Raw genomic sequence first — 17,327 nt, 5'->3', positions numbered from 1 at the left:
GATTGATATAGATCCTCGTTCCCGATCGCCTTCACAAGGCGTTTGATCTTAGAACAAACAGCCTTACGAAGGGTGTCTACCCGATCACCCAACTCCATCTGGTCGATCTCTGACTTGGCCACACGCTCATCCATACTGTTGAGGCTTAGCCGGAGGGCCGCGAGCTGTGCATGAAGAGAGGCAACGTCGATAGGCTCCTCCTCCTCCTCATCCTCGTCCTCATCCTTGGTATCCGTGTAAGCATGGATATCAGGAGGGACACGGATCGGCGGCGGCTTGATGTGACGCCGCACTGTGTCCGGAGGGAATCGACACCGCTGCAATCCAATGGCAGGGTGAGCACCTTCCCTCACCCGACCTTGGCCTCGGTCACGCGGTAGCATGGAGGGCTAGGACTGGCGGGAAAGTACTGCGCGGAGTACATCAATGAGTCGATCTGCACCGCTTGGAGTGTAGCGACTTGAACGACGCGACCCGCAGAAGACGTTCCCGCGCACTTGGTAACGACCTTTTTGGGGGAAAGAACCCCTGTTGTAGGTCGCACTGGGCTGAGCGCACGGGAGTGCATGATGGCTATTGCTCCTACCCCTGGGCGACACTCTCTGACGAACCGAGAGACGCCCGGCCTCGGGGAGAGGCCAGCCAGCCCACTCTAGGCCGGCCGGCCTGGGGCTGGCACCCCTAACCGCCAGGCGGTGATGGAGAGAGGGCGACGATCTCCTGGGATCCAAGGATCCTGATGCTGCTGGATGACACGCGTGAATGGCTGGACTTTGTGGGCGATTTTGGAGTGGAAGGCTCCATGGACGTGGGTTTGGGGGTTTTTGGAGAGGGTTGCGCGTCCATGGGTGTGATCTTGGTGGAGGAGTGGAAGAACGAGGAGAATTCTGGTGGGGAGTGTTGGAAGGAGGAAGGAGGGGGAGGCCTCTCGGTTTAAATCAACTCAGATTGATCTGAACGTCCCGGAGATGAATGTTTACAACGATTTGAACGTTGCACAAAAGGATGAGGGCGAACGGGCTCGGAGCCAAGCCAGTCGGCCTCCCTTAGGCCGGCCGGCCCCACCTTGTCATGTGTGGCCCCGGGCTTCTAGAATCTTCCTCCTCGGTCTTTCTATTTTTGGGCATTTGGGTGCTTTGGTCTAGAAAAGGAAAGAAAAGCATGGGGGAGAAGAAGAGAGACACTAAACCTAGGATACGACCCGTTTGAGGTACGGCGATGACCGTAGATGCGTGCTCTAACTCGGATAACTCGTAGACATCTACCTCTTCGAGTTCCGGTATTTCGGGCTCGAGGAATATTTTCAATCTTTGGCCATTGGCCTTGAAATTTTTCCCATCATTGTCCTAGAGGGTTATAGCACCGTGGTCGGCGGTGTTAAGCACTAAGAATGGGCTTTCCCACTTACTTCTAAGTGTACCATGAACAACCAAATGAATGCGGGAGTTAAAGAGCAGTACCTTGTCTCCCGCATTGAAAGGCAAGTAAAACATGAACCGCCTATCAGTTTTAAATACATGTTCATACTGCATTTTAATATTGTATGTCTATAAGGATTTCCTAGCCACTTTATATCCTTTATATATATCCCTTGGGTTGCATTTTGGTTAGTTGTGCTAGGTGCCGCGCTATAACACACTTGGTCCTTTTTAATTAATTTGATTAGTGGTATATGCAACTTAATTCTGAGAGTGGCCCTCTGTGTTCTGTGCTTGAGTGGCTCACGTCTCGTTAAAATTGTTTTTTCTAGAAACATGGTTTAGGGGGCCAGCATGGTGCTTAGCGCTTGGTTGGCCACTCTCCTTAAGGACCGGATCATAGAGCGACAACCTGGGACAACAGTGCTATCATAAGACTAGAATGGGATGGTCTTGGCTTACTAATTAGGTCTTTTTGGTTTGGAGTAACTTACCTGCGGGGCAAGGGTGGTAAGCTTCTATGGCCCTTGTACTGAGTGGTCTCGTCTGTGCTTTGTGTCTTGACGCCCACTAGACCTACTCCATCGTCACCGATCCAACCCTCGCGGTTACTCCTTACCAACGAGATTCTTTGTAACGGCCTCGTAGTGAATTTGCTAGTCATCTCACCTACGGAAGTGTGATGAACAACTAGCGTAGCTCACGACTTGTGGGTAAAGATGTGCAACCTCTGCAAAGTGTAAAACTGGTATACTAGCCATGCTCACGGTTATGAGCGGCCCAGATCCTCCTTTTGATTAGTGGGGTTATTCTCCTTTGATTAGGGGGGTTCCCCGGGTGGTTTGGTTTGGTTTGGTTCTCAGTAGTTCATAATTAATTTTGATTAATTTCTATGTAACTGGGTTTATGGTAATTCATCCACTTGTAGTAATTAGCTTTAATAAAATTTTGCTAAGATTAAAAGCTAATGCAGTTGAGTCAGCCAACCTTAGAGCCTCATAGTTTGTGTTTTACTTGTTGAGTACAAGTTGTGTACTCACTCTTGCCTACTCTACTCTTTTCCTCTTGTTCTCTTTGGTGACACCCTACTGCTGCTCAGTTCCCGGCGACGTGGAGGAGTTCACTCGGAGCTACCAGGAGTATGAGGACTTCTAGGCAGTCGTCTCCCAATCGACGTCCCTGTGGCGCCCAGCTTTAGAGAGAGTTTCGTACTTGTTCTATGCTTCCGCATATTTGTATCAGACATTTTGTCATTAATGGAATAAATAACATTCGTACTCGTTTTATTATAACTCTTTATGTGACATGTGCTATGATATACTGTTCATTCTGTTGTATATACGTGTGACTTGATCCTGGCACGTATATGATTGCTCGGTTTATGTCCTTTTGTAAACCGGGTGTTACAGAAAGTCATACGGCTAACTATCTCTAAATCTAGTGTTGCTACTATTCCCCGGTAACGACGCCAGAAAGCTTGTTGGTACTCCTTAGCCTAAACGAATTACTCCGCAATTGTACAGAGACTGATATAGCCTCACCAGGGAGTATACCTGGGATATCGAATCCAAGGAACGGTAAAGCTTCGACTAAACCTAGAACTACTCAACCGGACACACCAAAAGAGAAAAGGTAAGAGGGAAGAGGGCCTAACTCCTGATAACTTACTACTCTACCTAGCGACAAGCTAACTACTGACTCGATCTGCTTCGGCGGCCTCAGGGATGGACTCAGACTGGGGTGAGAAGGGAGTCCAACGGCAGTTGGCACTACTCCTATAAAAACACCCGAATGTGGTGGACTACGAGGGACGAATAGGGCTGTCACCACCTGCCGCCAACCACAACAGTACCGTGGGGTGGAACACAACCTGAGATAGCTAACCAAGTCTGGGAACCATGCCCACGCCCACAACTATCGAGCTACTTGCTCCTACCATGTACTTAGATAGAAAGCAACCTCAGATAAGTAGAACATGCTACTTACGCAGACTCAGGATCCCGCAGATCAAAGAAAGTAATTAAACAAGTAACTAAAGTAGAAAGTAAAGCTAGCGAGAAACTGAAGTTGAGATGAGGAACTTACTCAAAGATATATTCCTCCGAGGTGGATACAAAACATGGAGTAAGACCGGGAGAACTCAAGTCTGCTCCTTTAAGCTTGGTTTGCACCAAAGCTCTCACCTCACTCCCTCCCTATTCTAACACAAAGAGATCACAAGAGTGAACACTCTTCTCTAATGGATGGTGTGTGTTACAAGTGAGAGGTGGAGCTCTATTTATAGTGCTTCAGGGTCGGTTCAAAGCTTGGCATCAGTTGCAAGCAGGTAAGGCGGTTGTGCTTAACTTCCACGCCAAGGGGGAGCTCCAGAGGATGACAAGTGGGGCCGGCCGGCCTCCCCTAGGCCTGCCGGCCTAGGAGTGGCTCTGATCCTGCACCGTCTTCTCGTGGACGCCTCTAATTCTCTCTTAAAGTTGGTAAAGGTTACGTGGCGCTATCGGTGACAGTTAGGGGCCGGCCGGCCTAGCCCTGGCTCATCTCGGCCGTCCGTTGCTCTGTCATGTTGATCACGTGTTGCATATTTGTTCTCAAGTCGGTTCGGGTCTTGGTGGAGTGGTTTGTCACTGATTGTGGACCCAACTGAACTTGGTACATGCCTTTCGGTCTTAATGGATTGTTCTTGTGTCTAGCACTTGGTCTTTGCTTGATATCGTGTTCAGGAGTTGCACGGTGGATTTGCACAGGTGTAGGCGGCTAGGCCGGCCGGCCTGGGATTTCTCCCATTTTGGATCAAATTCATATGTTGTGTTCCTAAAATCAAATAATCACCAAAACTCGTGGAACACGTTAATGTTAGTGAAAAATGATGCAGTATGGTTCTGAGAGCCTGAAATCCGAATGAATGTTGGCGGTAGAAATCACTAAAAATGACCGCCAACAGATAGCGAGGAGAAGGTCCCGCACCAGAGTACATCCAGTCCCATTACCTCTTTGCATGAACTCCAACACCGAACCCGAATATTGGGGAATACGCTAAACGTAACACCGCTGTTACGCCGCATGGATAGGGCTGTCACCACCTGCCGTCTACCTCAGTCACACCATGGAGCACGGTCATATCCGATGGATCCCGCATACCCGAGCACCACGCTCATGTATGAAGTCACTACTCTAGTGTCCCCGGGTCTCCCACCCTTCGGATGGACAAGTAAAACACTAGAGCAAGCCCGAAAGCACAACGAACCCCTATCCGTACCCGGATCATCTGGCCTAACCAAGACCTTAGCATAACTCATGAACGAACTAAGCATAGATTGATAGACTATCAAGGTAGTAAAGCAACCATGGCATACCTCTATATTACAAATAGAAGTCTGACAAGTCCAATACAAAGCCATACTAGGAGCCGAGGATTGCTCAACAACCCCGAGGACGACTTGCTCGCAAAAGAAGAACTGGCCTAGCTCTACTACCTAGCTAAGAGAGCAAAAGAGAGGAGATCCTTCTTGGAATGGTGGAATGAAGTGTGTGTGTGTGTGTCTTGAGAGGGGTGGGAGGGGGCCCTATTTATACTAGTGGAGGTCGGTTTCCCGCCAACGCACATATGGAAGGTGATCAGGAGACTTGGCAGCCACTCTTCCTCGAAATGCACCTGGACGGGAAGCAGGGCAGGTTCGGCCGAACCTGGGGTTCGGCCGACCCCCCTAGCGCCCCTCGTCCTGATCCTCTTCAAGTAGGCTGAAAGGTGGGCCCTTATGTCTTTCCTTATGTGCGTTATTCATGGCGCGCCCATTTCCTCTGCCAGGTGGGCCCTCTTTGTAAGTGGGTGACGCCGGATGCGATCTTCTGCGTAGTTGTGTGGCGTCTGTTGCGTGTTTTCGTCTTATTTCACTTCTGCTCATCTGATATGTACAAAACTCAAAAACAACTATGGAGGAAGGTTAGTGATACAAATATGTGAGTAATGCGTGTAGTTTTCCTTTATTATTGAGTCTAGTTTACGGTCGGATTTGGCACTTAAGTACCATCAAGAACTCCCCCAAGCTAGCCCTTTGCTCGTCCCGAGCAAAGTTTTAGACTTAGGTTGTTGATCAAGAGTTGCTACAATGTCGCATTCCTGACTTATGCACGAGGTGCAACCGAGTGTTCTTACATTCATTCTGAATAAGTTGGCCTTGTTCGTACCTTTTTACCTTACTCCTGTGGGGCTTATAGCATCATACTCATCTTTGGCGGTTGAGGGTCAGAATGGCTTGTAGAGTATCACTTACCACTCCTTTGTTCAACCGTCAATCTAGAGGTTTTTTTTAAAAAGTTTTTAAAAAGAATTTCTGTAAGTTCCTCGGGTGATCTCTCAGATCGCTCAAGTGTGTTTCATTCCTCACCAAGGCTGTTTTATGCGCCTTTCTTTTCCATCCTACTTCTAATGGTTTCTTTTTGGTGGATCTGTAGGTATGGAGTATATGATGGCAAACCTACTTTTCATATTTTGCTGAGTCAAAGACCGGATCCAAAGGAGAAACAAGTCATAAACCTTGATCAAGATGTGCAAGTGTGTGGATATTTTTGGTGGATGGTGGATGAAACTCCTTTATATGATTTCTCTCTCCTTTGTAATATGTTTTTTTTGGTATGGGCTATATTTTCTTTTTCTTTTTTTTTTCAACACGCCTTGTGGGCGTGTAGCATACCTTCTTTGGGTATGCATCCTTTATTTCTTTTTGTATAGCCCATACATTTTGATGATAACTTTGGAGAGAGGTAGTCATGGTACAACATGGAGTTTTATTTGTGGATGGATGGGGGAAGTACTTGCTATCTTCCAATGTAGAAGTATAGCATGTGAGTGGATATGTACGTGATCTTGATCATGGGCATATGAAGTGATTCTCTCAAAGGGTCACAACAATTTGACAAAGCTCAATGAGAAAACAAGTTGCATATATGGAAAGGCTTCTCAAACTTGTAACTCATATGGCTCTAGATGGGCATTGCATATCACCGAGGAACTTTATTTTATTTTTGTATTTTTGAAAAGAAATACTCTGGATATCAAGCATCACGGAGGAGAAGATCATAGCAACTCTTTTAAGCCATATCATAACCCACAACAACCTAGATTCGAATTTCTGCTTTTCGCTACCCACAAGTTTCAAGCTTAAGGTTTGAACAACTAGCCACCAAACTCAATACTTAGGCAGAGCACAAGGTTGTAACTAGGCATGTGAAAGGAACTAACAAAGCAACTATTCATCATCTCAACCAGGAAAAACTACACATGCTTACTACACATACAGGAAAGCAAGTAAATATTTTTGGGTTTTTTTAAGTTTTGCCAATTTTTATTTGATTTTATTTATGCAAATTTTTATAGATTTTCAGAATTTTGCAAATTTTTGTTTGGTTTCATGCAAGGTTTTGAAAGTGGTAAAGGATAGAGTTTGATACAAGTTACCTCTCGTGGGGGTCCTCCCCCAAACTAGCTTCAGGCTCACTTCTGTTAGTTGGGGTTGAACCTAGCCCAACGGTAGTAGGCCCTCCACTCCTCCTGGGTCTGCTGCTGTTGTTGCTCCAAGTTGTGGATCCTCTCACCTGTGTATCGCTGCCAGTTCTGAGTTGACTCGATGTGCTGGCCTAGCGACTCATCGATGTTGGTGGTGCGCACGCTCGGCTTGCCCATCTGCCGAGTTAGAGTAGCGAAACCTCTGGACAAAGCTGTACGTCTCGGAGGTCCACTGAAGCTGGAGCTGGTGGACCGGCACCCTAAGGCTTACCGTGCCGACTCGGTGGAGCTGGCACTCTGCCATGACGAACCTCCAACCTCGTATTGCTGTGGTTGAGGCTGAGGTTTTTGCTGCGTAAATTTCTCCCTTCTGGCCCTGCTTCTTGTAACCCTGCCAGAAAGACCAGAAACACTATGCATGCGGCTCTCCTCTTGTGGAACAAGAGGAATGGTTAGCGAACGACAGTTATACAAGTGATATCCCACGTTTGGCAATGGGATTTCATTTGCATAACCGAGAGAAAATAAAACCAAGGAGTCATCCGGGCCTTTCTTGAGTATGTGGCCTTGAACCAAGTATGCCTCATCGATCATAACACGGGGCTCCTCAATGAAAGGAACGGGGTTCCCGTCTAAGATTCCCATGTTTGATGTGATGTGGGTAACCAAAGAAGTGCATTCAATAGGACCCATCATCCTAAAATTTGTATGCCATTGCTTAACCATTGCTCTTGCGGGGGAGATTTGGATCTTGTTGACCATGGCGTATAATATTATCAACTCATCGTTCCGTACTGGTCGTGGATCATCTCTTGGGAAGCGAGAGATAGCCACCCATTTGTGCATCAAACGAAGAGTCGGATTTTGAATTTCATTGCATCGAGGTGCAAACTTACCATGGACAACTTGACCCGAAATCAAGCCCCAAAACTCATGTCGATCAAAACCGCGGCAAGATTTTGCAAGGGAAACTGGCAAGCGCACGCTAAAACCAAGGAGGTGGCTGAAATTTCTCCAATTAAAATAGCGTTCAACTCCAAAAAGTCGGAAAGAAACACCGTTGTCCACCTCCCGAAGAGTGCAAAGAAATTGGATGGTGAGGAGACGAGAACCATTCTCCTCAACGGGCACAAAGTCATCCCATCCAACCGCATGCCAAACACAAGCGAAGTCCACATCTATACCTGTTTTCTCGAGAAGATCCGGATTGAAGGCTCTGGTATGACCAAAGCTTCAATTTTTTTATCATGGCATAGGCTTGACCCTCACGGTCGTCTCACAAGTCGAGGAATGGTGCATCATCTTCATTTATTTCCATGTCCTCGGCTTGCGGTTCTGCAGCTTACTCCTCAAATTGTTCTTCTTGTTCGTCTTGCTCTTAGTCCATCATGGTCGGAGTTGGTGTAGGTTCGGGGGAATGACAAGAGCTCGACTCACCCGGTGAATGGGATGAGCCTAACCTCGTCATCCTCTTGGGAGCTCCGGATATCTTCCAACCTGCACCCTTCATGCTTGCAACAAGAACAAATGAGAACAACTGGATTCGGGCTACGTTAGTGAAATGAAAATGAAACTCTTACCTGAATGTTGTTCCTCCAAGTGTGTAGACAATCTTGCAGCAAAGGAATGAGAGAGAGAGTTTTCTTGCAATCAAACTTGAGCCAAAATCCAATGAAAACCCGAGCAAAGAATGTGAGAGGGAGTGAGAGTGAGCATGAGAGCTCCTCACCCCTCTCTCGGCCTCTATTTGAAGGGAACTTTGTGAGTGCACCCGAGGAGAAACCAGGCACAACGGTCATAGAGCCGTTGGAAAAGGTGGGGCCCAGGAGCCGTTGGCCCTAGGTCGGCCGACCTATGGGGTCGGCCGGCCCCAGGGTGGGCCCCTGGTGCCCCCCTTTGTCCAGTTGCTTTCTCAACAGTCAAAAGTTTTGAAAATATGGTGCACGGCCAAAAGTTTGCTCGAAAAGATGTCCAAATTATTTTTTCCCAAAGGATTTTGAAAATCAAAAAATATTTTTGGTATTTTTGTAAACAGGAAAAAGTGCTAGAAAAATTCCAGCATGCAGAAAATAATTTTGAAAATTTCAAACATGCAGTGGGGAAAACAAATGTGGTGAAAGAAATTTGAAAAGGCGGAGAAAGCAAATATGAGATAAATACCAATTTACCTTTGGCAAGGGCGCGTCGTTTACAGTCCGACTTGCACGACTTTTCTCCACCATACTTACCACTGGTCGGCTCATCCTAGAGAACTGGACGAGGTCGAACTCTCGACCTTCCGCCACACCTTCTTTGCTTTCTTCTTTCTTTTAGGTGTGGAGGGTCGGTGTTCTGGCTGGGGTTCTGGTGCACCCCAGAGTGCTTGCCCTTCACTATCTTGTTGTATCATGAAGCACTACTCTTCCCTGTGCTTGAACCTGAAAAACATGCCCTCCTTTCCGACACGGAAGTGGATTTCTCCCCTTCCGACATCGATCCTTGCCTTGGCGGACCTTAGGAAAGGTCGCCCAAGAACGAGGTTGACTCCAAGGTCGCCCTCCATATCCATTACCACAAAATTTGCAAGGATGAAGGAATCTCATACTCGTACGAAGATGTGTTCGGCTATCCCTTCGGGATATCGAACGGTCAAATCTGCAAGCTGTACGAGCATGGTTGTTGGGGAAAGAGCAAGGTATTGAAGTTCTTCATATATTACCTTGAGCATTATTTTCACGTTTGCCCCCAGATCACATAGACATTGCTCAAAGTTTTTGACATAGATCGAGCAACTGATCATGGGAACCCCTAGATCCTCTTGCACTACTGCCACCATGTCATCCCAAACGTCATTCCTTGGGGGATTGTACCTACCTGCATGGTTAGTGCGTGGTGGCCTCCGGGACGAGTCACCCCATCCAGTGGACACCATGCTGACATTTTCAACGGGAGTCTCTGGTTGCCCCAGGACCTTCCCACTTTCAACAGCTGGTAACGAAGCAACAATTTGCGCAAGTTGGGTTTCAATCATTTTGTTGAAACTTAACTGATTTCTAAGAGTTGAAGACAAAGTTTCAAGATTTACATTTAAACTTTCCAGGGTTTTATCTATGTCCAAAAGCTTTTTATTTATATTTTTGTTGATTTTAACTTGGCCAAGAACAAGATCTCTCAAGGGAGGTTGGTTAAAATTGAAAGAAGGATTGTAATTGTTACCTCCCTAGAATGGTGGACGTGGCTGGTTCCACCCCTGGCCTCCTTGTGGTTGTTGTTGAGGTAGGCTTCATGGGTTTCGGTGCAGTAATTCCCCGAGTGTCCATCATTGCTATAGACTTCGCACGTGATGTGCGATTCCATGGCACGAGCATAGTTTTCTCTATGCTTCTTGAATTCGACCCTTTCGCCGAGATGCTTCAGTCTGAGGTCCAGCTTTCCGGCAATCATATCCGTCTCGTTGACGGTATGCATGCCCTTCATACGGGGTTGGAGTCATTCATCGCTCCACCCCTGGTTGGAGACCATCTTCTTGACCAATTCTTTGGCTTTGGTGATGGTTAGGTCGAGGAAGGCTCCTCCAGCAGCAGCATCAATGTTGGCTCTGGATGTCATTGTGAGCCTGTTGTAGAAGCTTTGTAGGACCACTCGTCCATGCCGTGGTGAGGACAGGCCAGGATGTATTCCTGCAGCCTTTCCCATGCTTCTGGGATGGATTCCATCCATGTCTGCTCGAAACTTGATATTCTTCCGCGCAGGGCATTTGTTTTGCCCAGCGGGAAGAACTTTGCGAGGAACGCTTTGGAGAATTTGGCCCAGGTGTTGGTGTATTTTTCCTTGTAAAACCACTGTTTCGCCTTCCCCAGGAAGGAGAAGCAAAACAGACGAAGCTTGATCACATCGGCAGCGACACCCCATATGACTACGGTGTCGCAGAGCTCCAGAAAATTCTGCAAATGTGCATTAGCATCCTCATTTGGCTTGCCACAAAATGGGCTAGCCTGCACCATGTTGATGAGGCTAGATATTAGCTCCAAGTTCACGCCCCCAACATTGATGTTGGGTCTAGTGGCCACATTATCGATGGAGGGGACGGAGAACTCACAGAGAGTCTTTTCATCCATAGCCTTAATAGCAAGTGGTGCTTCCTGAATGGGTTCCTGTGCCGGGAGAAGAGTGAGAGGAGGAACGATGCGAGGTCGTGCCCTTCTCACGAGCTTCTCTGGATTGTCTGTGTAGTTTTCCGGTAGGGAGAAATACATTACCCCTGTCTTCTTTCAAATAAAAAAAATAAAAGAAGACATAAAGTGACATTAGCCTGAAAGAGTAAAGACTATATCCTGAGTACAAAACCTAGATTAATATCAGTACAATAACTTTGTTCACATGCCATCCCCGGCAACGACGCAATAAATGCTTGTTGGCATTTCTTAAGTTAATACCAGGTTTGCAAAGACCTCAGCAACAACCTCAGAATTGCCTGTTGGCGGTCCTTAGTGCAATCACTAGAAATGAGGGCGCCGAACCCATCCTAGCAACTGCACCCAAGGGGTGCCACTCTCGTGGTATAATCTATATGATTACAGATGGATCCGCAAGCGCATGGATATACTATTGTAGGATTTCACCTAGAGAGTCAGGGTGTCGTCATTTATTTTGTCCCAAAGGACGGCTGCAGCAAAGGTATTGTACTTAACATTAATCATGACATTGTGCCTCAAGCAATAGGCAAAACTCTAATAGGGGTAAGTCCAGGTAAAGAATAAGCAAGGGTAATGCGACACGGCACACAACCACACTCCAAGAGGAAGGAATAAAAGAGAGAAATGACAAAACAAGAGACTAATCTATCCTACGTCAAGTCAGCTGGAGCTCAGGCTAGGTTAGGTGTCCTTGTGCTTCTATCCAAAGCTAGGGTCATGTTAGGACATGGTTAGGACTACTGGTGCCAGGAAAATGGGATAGCGGGGAGAAGGTCCCGCACCGGAGTACATCTAGTCCCATTACCTCTTTGCATGAACTCCTACACCAAACCCGAACGTCGGGGAATACGCTAAACGCAACACCGCTGTTATGCCGGACGGACAGGGCTGTCACCACCTGCTGTCTACCCCAGTCACACCATGGAGCACAGTCATATCCGATGGATCCCGCATACCTGAGCACCACGCTCGTGTATGAAGTCACTACTCTAGCGTCCCCGGGTCTCCCACCCTTCGGATGGACAAGTAAAACACTAGAGTAAGCCCGAAAGCACAACAAACTCCTATCCGTACCCGGATCATCTGGCCTAACCAGGACCTTAGCATAACACATGAACGAACTAAACATGGATTGATAGACTATCAAGATAGTAAAGCAACCATGGCATATCTCTATATTATGAATAGAAGTCTGACAAGTCAGATACAAAGACATACCAGGAGCCGAGGATTACTCAACGGACCCGATGACGACTTGCTCGCTAAAGAAGAACTAGCCTGGCTCCACTACCTAGCTAAGAGAGCAAGAGAGAGGAGAGCCTTCTTGGAATGGTGGAATGAAGTGTGTGTGTGTGTCTTGAGAGGGGTGAGAGGGGGTCCTATTTATACTAGTGGAGGTCGGTTTCCGCCAACGCACATATGGAAGGTGATCAAGAGACTTGGCAGCCACTCTTCCTCGAAATACACCTGGATGGGAGGCAGGGCAGGTTCGGCCGAACCTGGGGTTCGGCCGACCCCCCCTGTCGCCCCTCGTCCTTATCCTCTTCTGGCGGGCTGACAGGAGGGCCCTTGTGTCTTTCCTTATGTGCATTATGCGTGGCGCGCCCGTTTGCTCTGCCAGGTGGGCCTTCTTTGTAAGTGGGTGATGCCAGATGCGATCTTCTGCGTAGTTGTGTGGCGTCTGCTGCGTGTTTTCCTCTTATTTCGCTCCTACTCATCTGAAATGTACAAAACTCGAAAACAACTGTGGAGCAAGGTTAGTGATACAAATATGTGAGTAAGGCGTGTAGTTTTCCTTTATTATTGAGTCTAGTTGACGGTCGGATTTGGCACTTAAGCACCATCAACAACGGTCACTAATGACCTATTTTGACCATCAATTCCTGCACAAAAATGAACCATAATGTGGAATAAATGCTAGGATAGGCTTATTTACTAACGAGTTCTACAGATGATGTTCTAGAATGTGTGCAGGTGATTTTTAGCTAATTTTGCAGCATAATGGTGTGGTATGATCCAAGACACAACGTTCCAGCGAATCAGGATGCGACACATGTCAGAACATGGATTGGAGGGCCCACTAGAGCAAGAAACCGGCATACCAGAAGCTAATACCCGTGCCATTGTCAAGTGGGCCCAAGAATAAACCCACAAACCAAAAGGGAAGGTCGGTGGGCCCATTGGGAGGCCGGCCGACCACCCGGGTCGTTCGAGCAGCTCGTGGGCCCCACCGACTTAACCTTGCCACGTGGAGGAAGCTCATTGGATGCCTACGTCAGTTTGGAGAGGATTAGCTGCAGAATGGACTCCCCTTGGCCGTGGCTTCCTCTTATAAATATAGAGGGGGGTGGAAAAATGAAACACACACACACACACCACACAACACACCCACCTCAACTCACCTTTCTCCCTTGGAGCCTGAGGCCTTCATCCTAGATGCTTAGGTAGTCTAGGAGGTGTAGAAGAAGAGGAGGAGACTGAGGAGGAGTCGGGAGAAGTGCCGGGTTTGTCGGCACTCTTCTCCGCTTGTACGTCGACGGATGCTTATTCGGTTGTAAGTATTCTAGTCTTTCTTATTTAGAATTAGAGTTTAGATCGCAAGTTGTCATCTCTGCCTTATATTAGTTGATGTGTATGCTTAAATGGTAGCATTTAATCTTAGCTTAAGGCCCTGGATAGAAAAGGGTAGTCTTGGCCAGGGCTAAGGTTAGTAGGGAAAGGCGTATACGAGGTGTCTAGGTTGGATTATACCACTCAGTTGTTCGATAGTCCCACAGTTTGTAAAGGTAGCCAGCCAGTGGTGATAGCCCTGTTCGAGCCCTAGTAATCCTCCATGTTTAGATATTGGATAGAAAACATATTACTGGAGCTATCGGCTTGTATAAGCCAGTCGAAACCAGTAGCTCGAAGTATAATGGCGATGTGATCCCTTCTTCTAGGCACAGATTCTAGATCTTAGAAAGTCCTCTCTTCTATCTTTTCTACACTGGCGTGTGTGTCCTTGGATGAGCCTGAACCCGTAGATAGTGCACTCACATTCCCTAGTGGATACGATACCCTGGAATACTCTTGGATGAAAGCTACATCGGTTTCCGTGTGCTTGCGGATTTTATTCGTGACGTTACAAAGTACCAACACTGGGGCGAACGATTGGGGATCGTTGATGTCAAGTTCGGAAACTCGACGAACGATGGAGCTCTGCGCCGTCAGATCGGATCAGACGCTTGTGGAATTGCCGCTCTCAGTGCTCGAGGGGCTGGTGGGTGGGTTTCGGGGAACCGTAGTTTCCGGGAAACTACCGATGGTGAAGGAGAATCCGGCGGTGGCCTGCATCTGGATGTTGATGCTGGCGAAGAAGAAGACGCCGGATCTTGAAGCCATCGAACTCGCTGCAAGGACTCCTGAGAAATCTCCCCTACCTGGCGCGCCAACTATCGGATTGCTTATCCGGCAAGTCCAAGGGGTATGCCCGGCGGTAGATTTGTAGGTGAAAGGGGGATTCCGGAGCCAAGAGCTAGATGGTTGCGAGATGACGCTAGGGTTTAGATAGGTTCAGGCTGCTCGGGAGTGTAATATCCTACATCCTGTGGTTTGTGTATTGTATGAGCTAGACGACGATGAATGATCAGATGTGTTTTCTATGGGTCTCCTCACGGTGCCTTTATAGGCCAGGTGCCGTGGGTAGTAAGGGAGGATATCTACTCGAGTTGTTACATGGAATCAGGTCGGTTGAGATCCCTAGATATCTGGAATCCTTATTCGCGCCTTGATCCTCATCCTCGGAGGAACCTTCCGACGTCCAGCCGAGTGACTTTCCACCGAGTAGTCGTGCAGAGTGGTCCTAGCCGAGTAGGTACCCAATCGGGGGATAACTACTTGGCTGGGAGGTACCCTGGGGTACCTCCGTCAATGGGTAACCATGGAGGATAACCTCATTATCCCCACCCTCTTAGACAAGGGCCTAGCTCTGATATGAGATGATGAGGACTAGCTAGGCCCAATCTTCTGAGAGGTAGTGGTAAATTTGACTGGTGGAGACTCGATGTTGGCGATCCGGCTTCTAATCAGATACGATTCGAAGTCCTACAACCATTACACCACTACCCCGTTGGTTATCAACCAAGCCCAAGTTGATTGACCTCACCAAGAAGGCTTTTGCTGCAAGCAAATCGAAGGAATCAAGCTAGAAGACGTAAAAACACAATTTGATATTGCAAATATGAATAAAGCGAATCACAAGAGGGGTTCAAGAACTCAATTCCAAAGGACTAATCGACACAGTGGAGGAGATCAAGAATGAGGGCCCTTGATCACTATAAAAGGACTTGTCGCCACAGTTACAACGAATCAATTTCAGTTTCACGAGGAAAACTAGAACTAACAAAACCTTATCATTCTAGGCGGCGGCTACAGAGTTTATACCCTAAGGGACGTCCTAGGGTTGCTGGTGGTGACCAAGGGGGCGTCCACCACTTTTCCAAGGGGGCGTCCGACACCGTATCTGTGACACCTCAGGTGTCTATCATCATAAAACATAGGATAATATGTGCAATTGTGTGTTTAGCTTTGTGTGTTATTCAAAAAATTTCAGTGCAAATTAGGGGTATATTTGTAATTATGAAAAATTATTAGCCCCTTTTTGCAAAAAAGTTTTAACTTAGGGAGTAATTTCAAAATTTTGAAGGGTTTTCTTGCAAAATGCAAGTAATCATGATTTTGGCAGCTTTATTGCATTTAAGTCCAAAATTGAAATGAAATTGCAATTAAAAGTATTTTTTCCTTATTTAAATAGTGATCTTTCAAAGTTTTCAAAATATTTCAAAATCCTTTGATCTAGTGAAAATTTGCACAACATGAAAATTGTAGGTCTTGAAAAACTGAAAAAATTTCATTTGGGGCACTTTTCATTTGAGCCCTAGATCAACAGGAAATTTTAGTTTACAGATAGCCCCCTAAACTTTTCTATTTTTACAAAACAGCCCTCCACTTCATCTTCCACCTCCGGCTGACTGGGAAACTCTGCAGCGCCGCCGCCGCCAGTTCCCCGCCGCAGTTTGGCACCTGCGCCGCCCATGGCTCGCCACTCGGCCTCCTTGGCCCTTTCTTGGCCCCACCCCTCCCATCTGCTGGCCCTTCCTCCCCTTGCCATGCAAGCACCGCCACCTACCACCCGATCCAAACCGCCGGCGAGCCTAATTCCACTGCGCCGCCGCAGGATTCACCTCCTCGAGCTGCCTCGCCACTTCCACACGTCGCGCACTGTTGGCGCTCCTTAAGTACCCATTTTATCCCTTATTTATCCTTGATAATGTCATGAATTTAATATCAAAATCACTAACCGTCCTAACCCCGGCCTAATTATTGGTCATTTTCACATTTGCACATATATTTTGGAGGAACTTTATTTTTTGCAAGTTTTTGGCCTATTTTAGAGCATGAAATGATGACGCCTGTGATCGAGCGCTAACACGGAGAAAGACGAAGGCCAAATCCCAAAGGAAGGACCAAAGCCCATGTTGATTCGAAGCCCATTCATGCACATCCATCCTTCAAGAGAGCCCAAAGGATCAAGCCCACAAAGATGAGATCAAGATACTTCGGGATTAAGCAAAGCAAATGAAGATTTAAGGAAGGATTCCCTATCCTATCCTTTCCTCGAAGATATCTCCAAGATAACGACGTCCAAAGGGGTGCAATCGTGAAGGACATAAACTCTAGAAGATGCGAGGAGTCTACACGCAAAAGATGAGACCGAGGCGGGCCTGAAAGAGGGCTGGCCAGCCAGCCTAGGCCCATGAGGCCGGCCGGCCAAACCCGTTTCTGAGGCAGTTCGGCCTCCCCTTCCACCGGTGGCTTCCTCGGCTTATAAATAGCTCGCACCTTATTCAACTCAGGGCATCCATCCACCCAGAACTCGACGAAAACCTAGGGCCAAGACTGGAGGGAGACGACGGCCGCCGAAAGTCTTCGAAGTTGTCTAGGAGATGGCTTAGGCCCCCCCTAGCGCCATGGCCTCCCTGCGTGGTTGTGCCATGGTGGAGTTCATGAGCTAGTTGGAGTCGTCAATGGTATGTACTCGGTGGTGACGATCCAAACGTATCTATTATGTGAGTAATGATAATCATGTCTTCCGAATCTTTTAGCTACCATGTTCTCTCTTTCGATTTCGTTCTTTTCTTTGGGTTTGCTTCATCCTAGATCTATTATCGAGATAGATCGCTTAACATGATC

The 17,327-nt window shown here is 47.4% G+C and overlaps 1 non-coding gene across 1 annotated transcript; it reads left to right on the top strand.

Annotated features, from left to right (window-relative positions):
• Nucleotides 1-10,548: 10,548 nt before the first annotated feature.
• Nucleotides 10,549-10,652, top strand: LOC120696312. Its single transcript, XR_005684089.1, has one exon. It is a non-coding gene; the product is annotated as a small nucleolar RNA R71 (small nucleolar RNA).
• The last annotated feature ends 6,675 nt before the right edge of the window (nucleotides 10,653-17,327 follow it).

Source organism: Panicum virgatum, chromosome 2K, assembly GCF_016808335.1.
Source record: "Panicum virgatum strain AP13 chromosome 2K, P.virgatum_v5, whole genome shotgun sequence".
Classification (NCBI taxonomy): Eukaryota; Viridiplantae; Streptophyta; class Magnoliopsida; order Poales; family Poaceae; genus Panicum; species Panicum virgatum.
The sequence above is the reverse complement of the archived record's forward strand: the minus strand, read 5'-3'. Positions and strand labels throughout refer to the sequence as shown.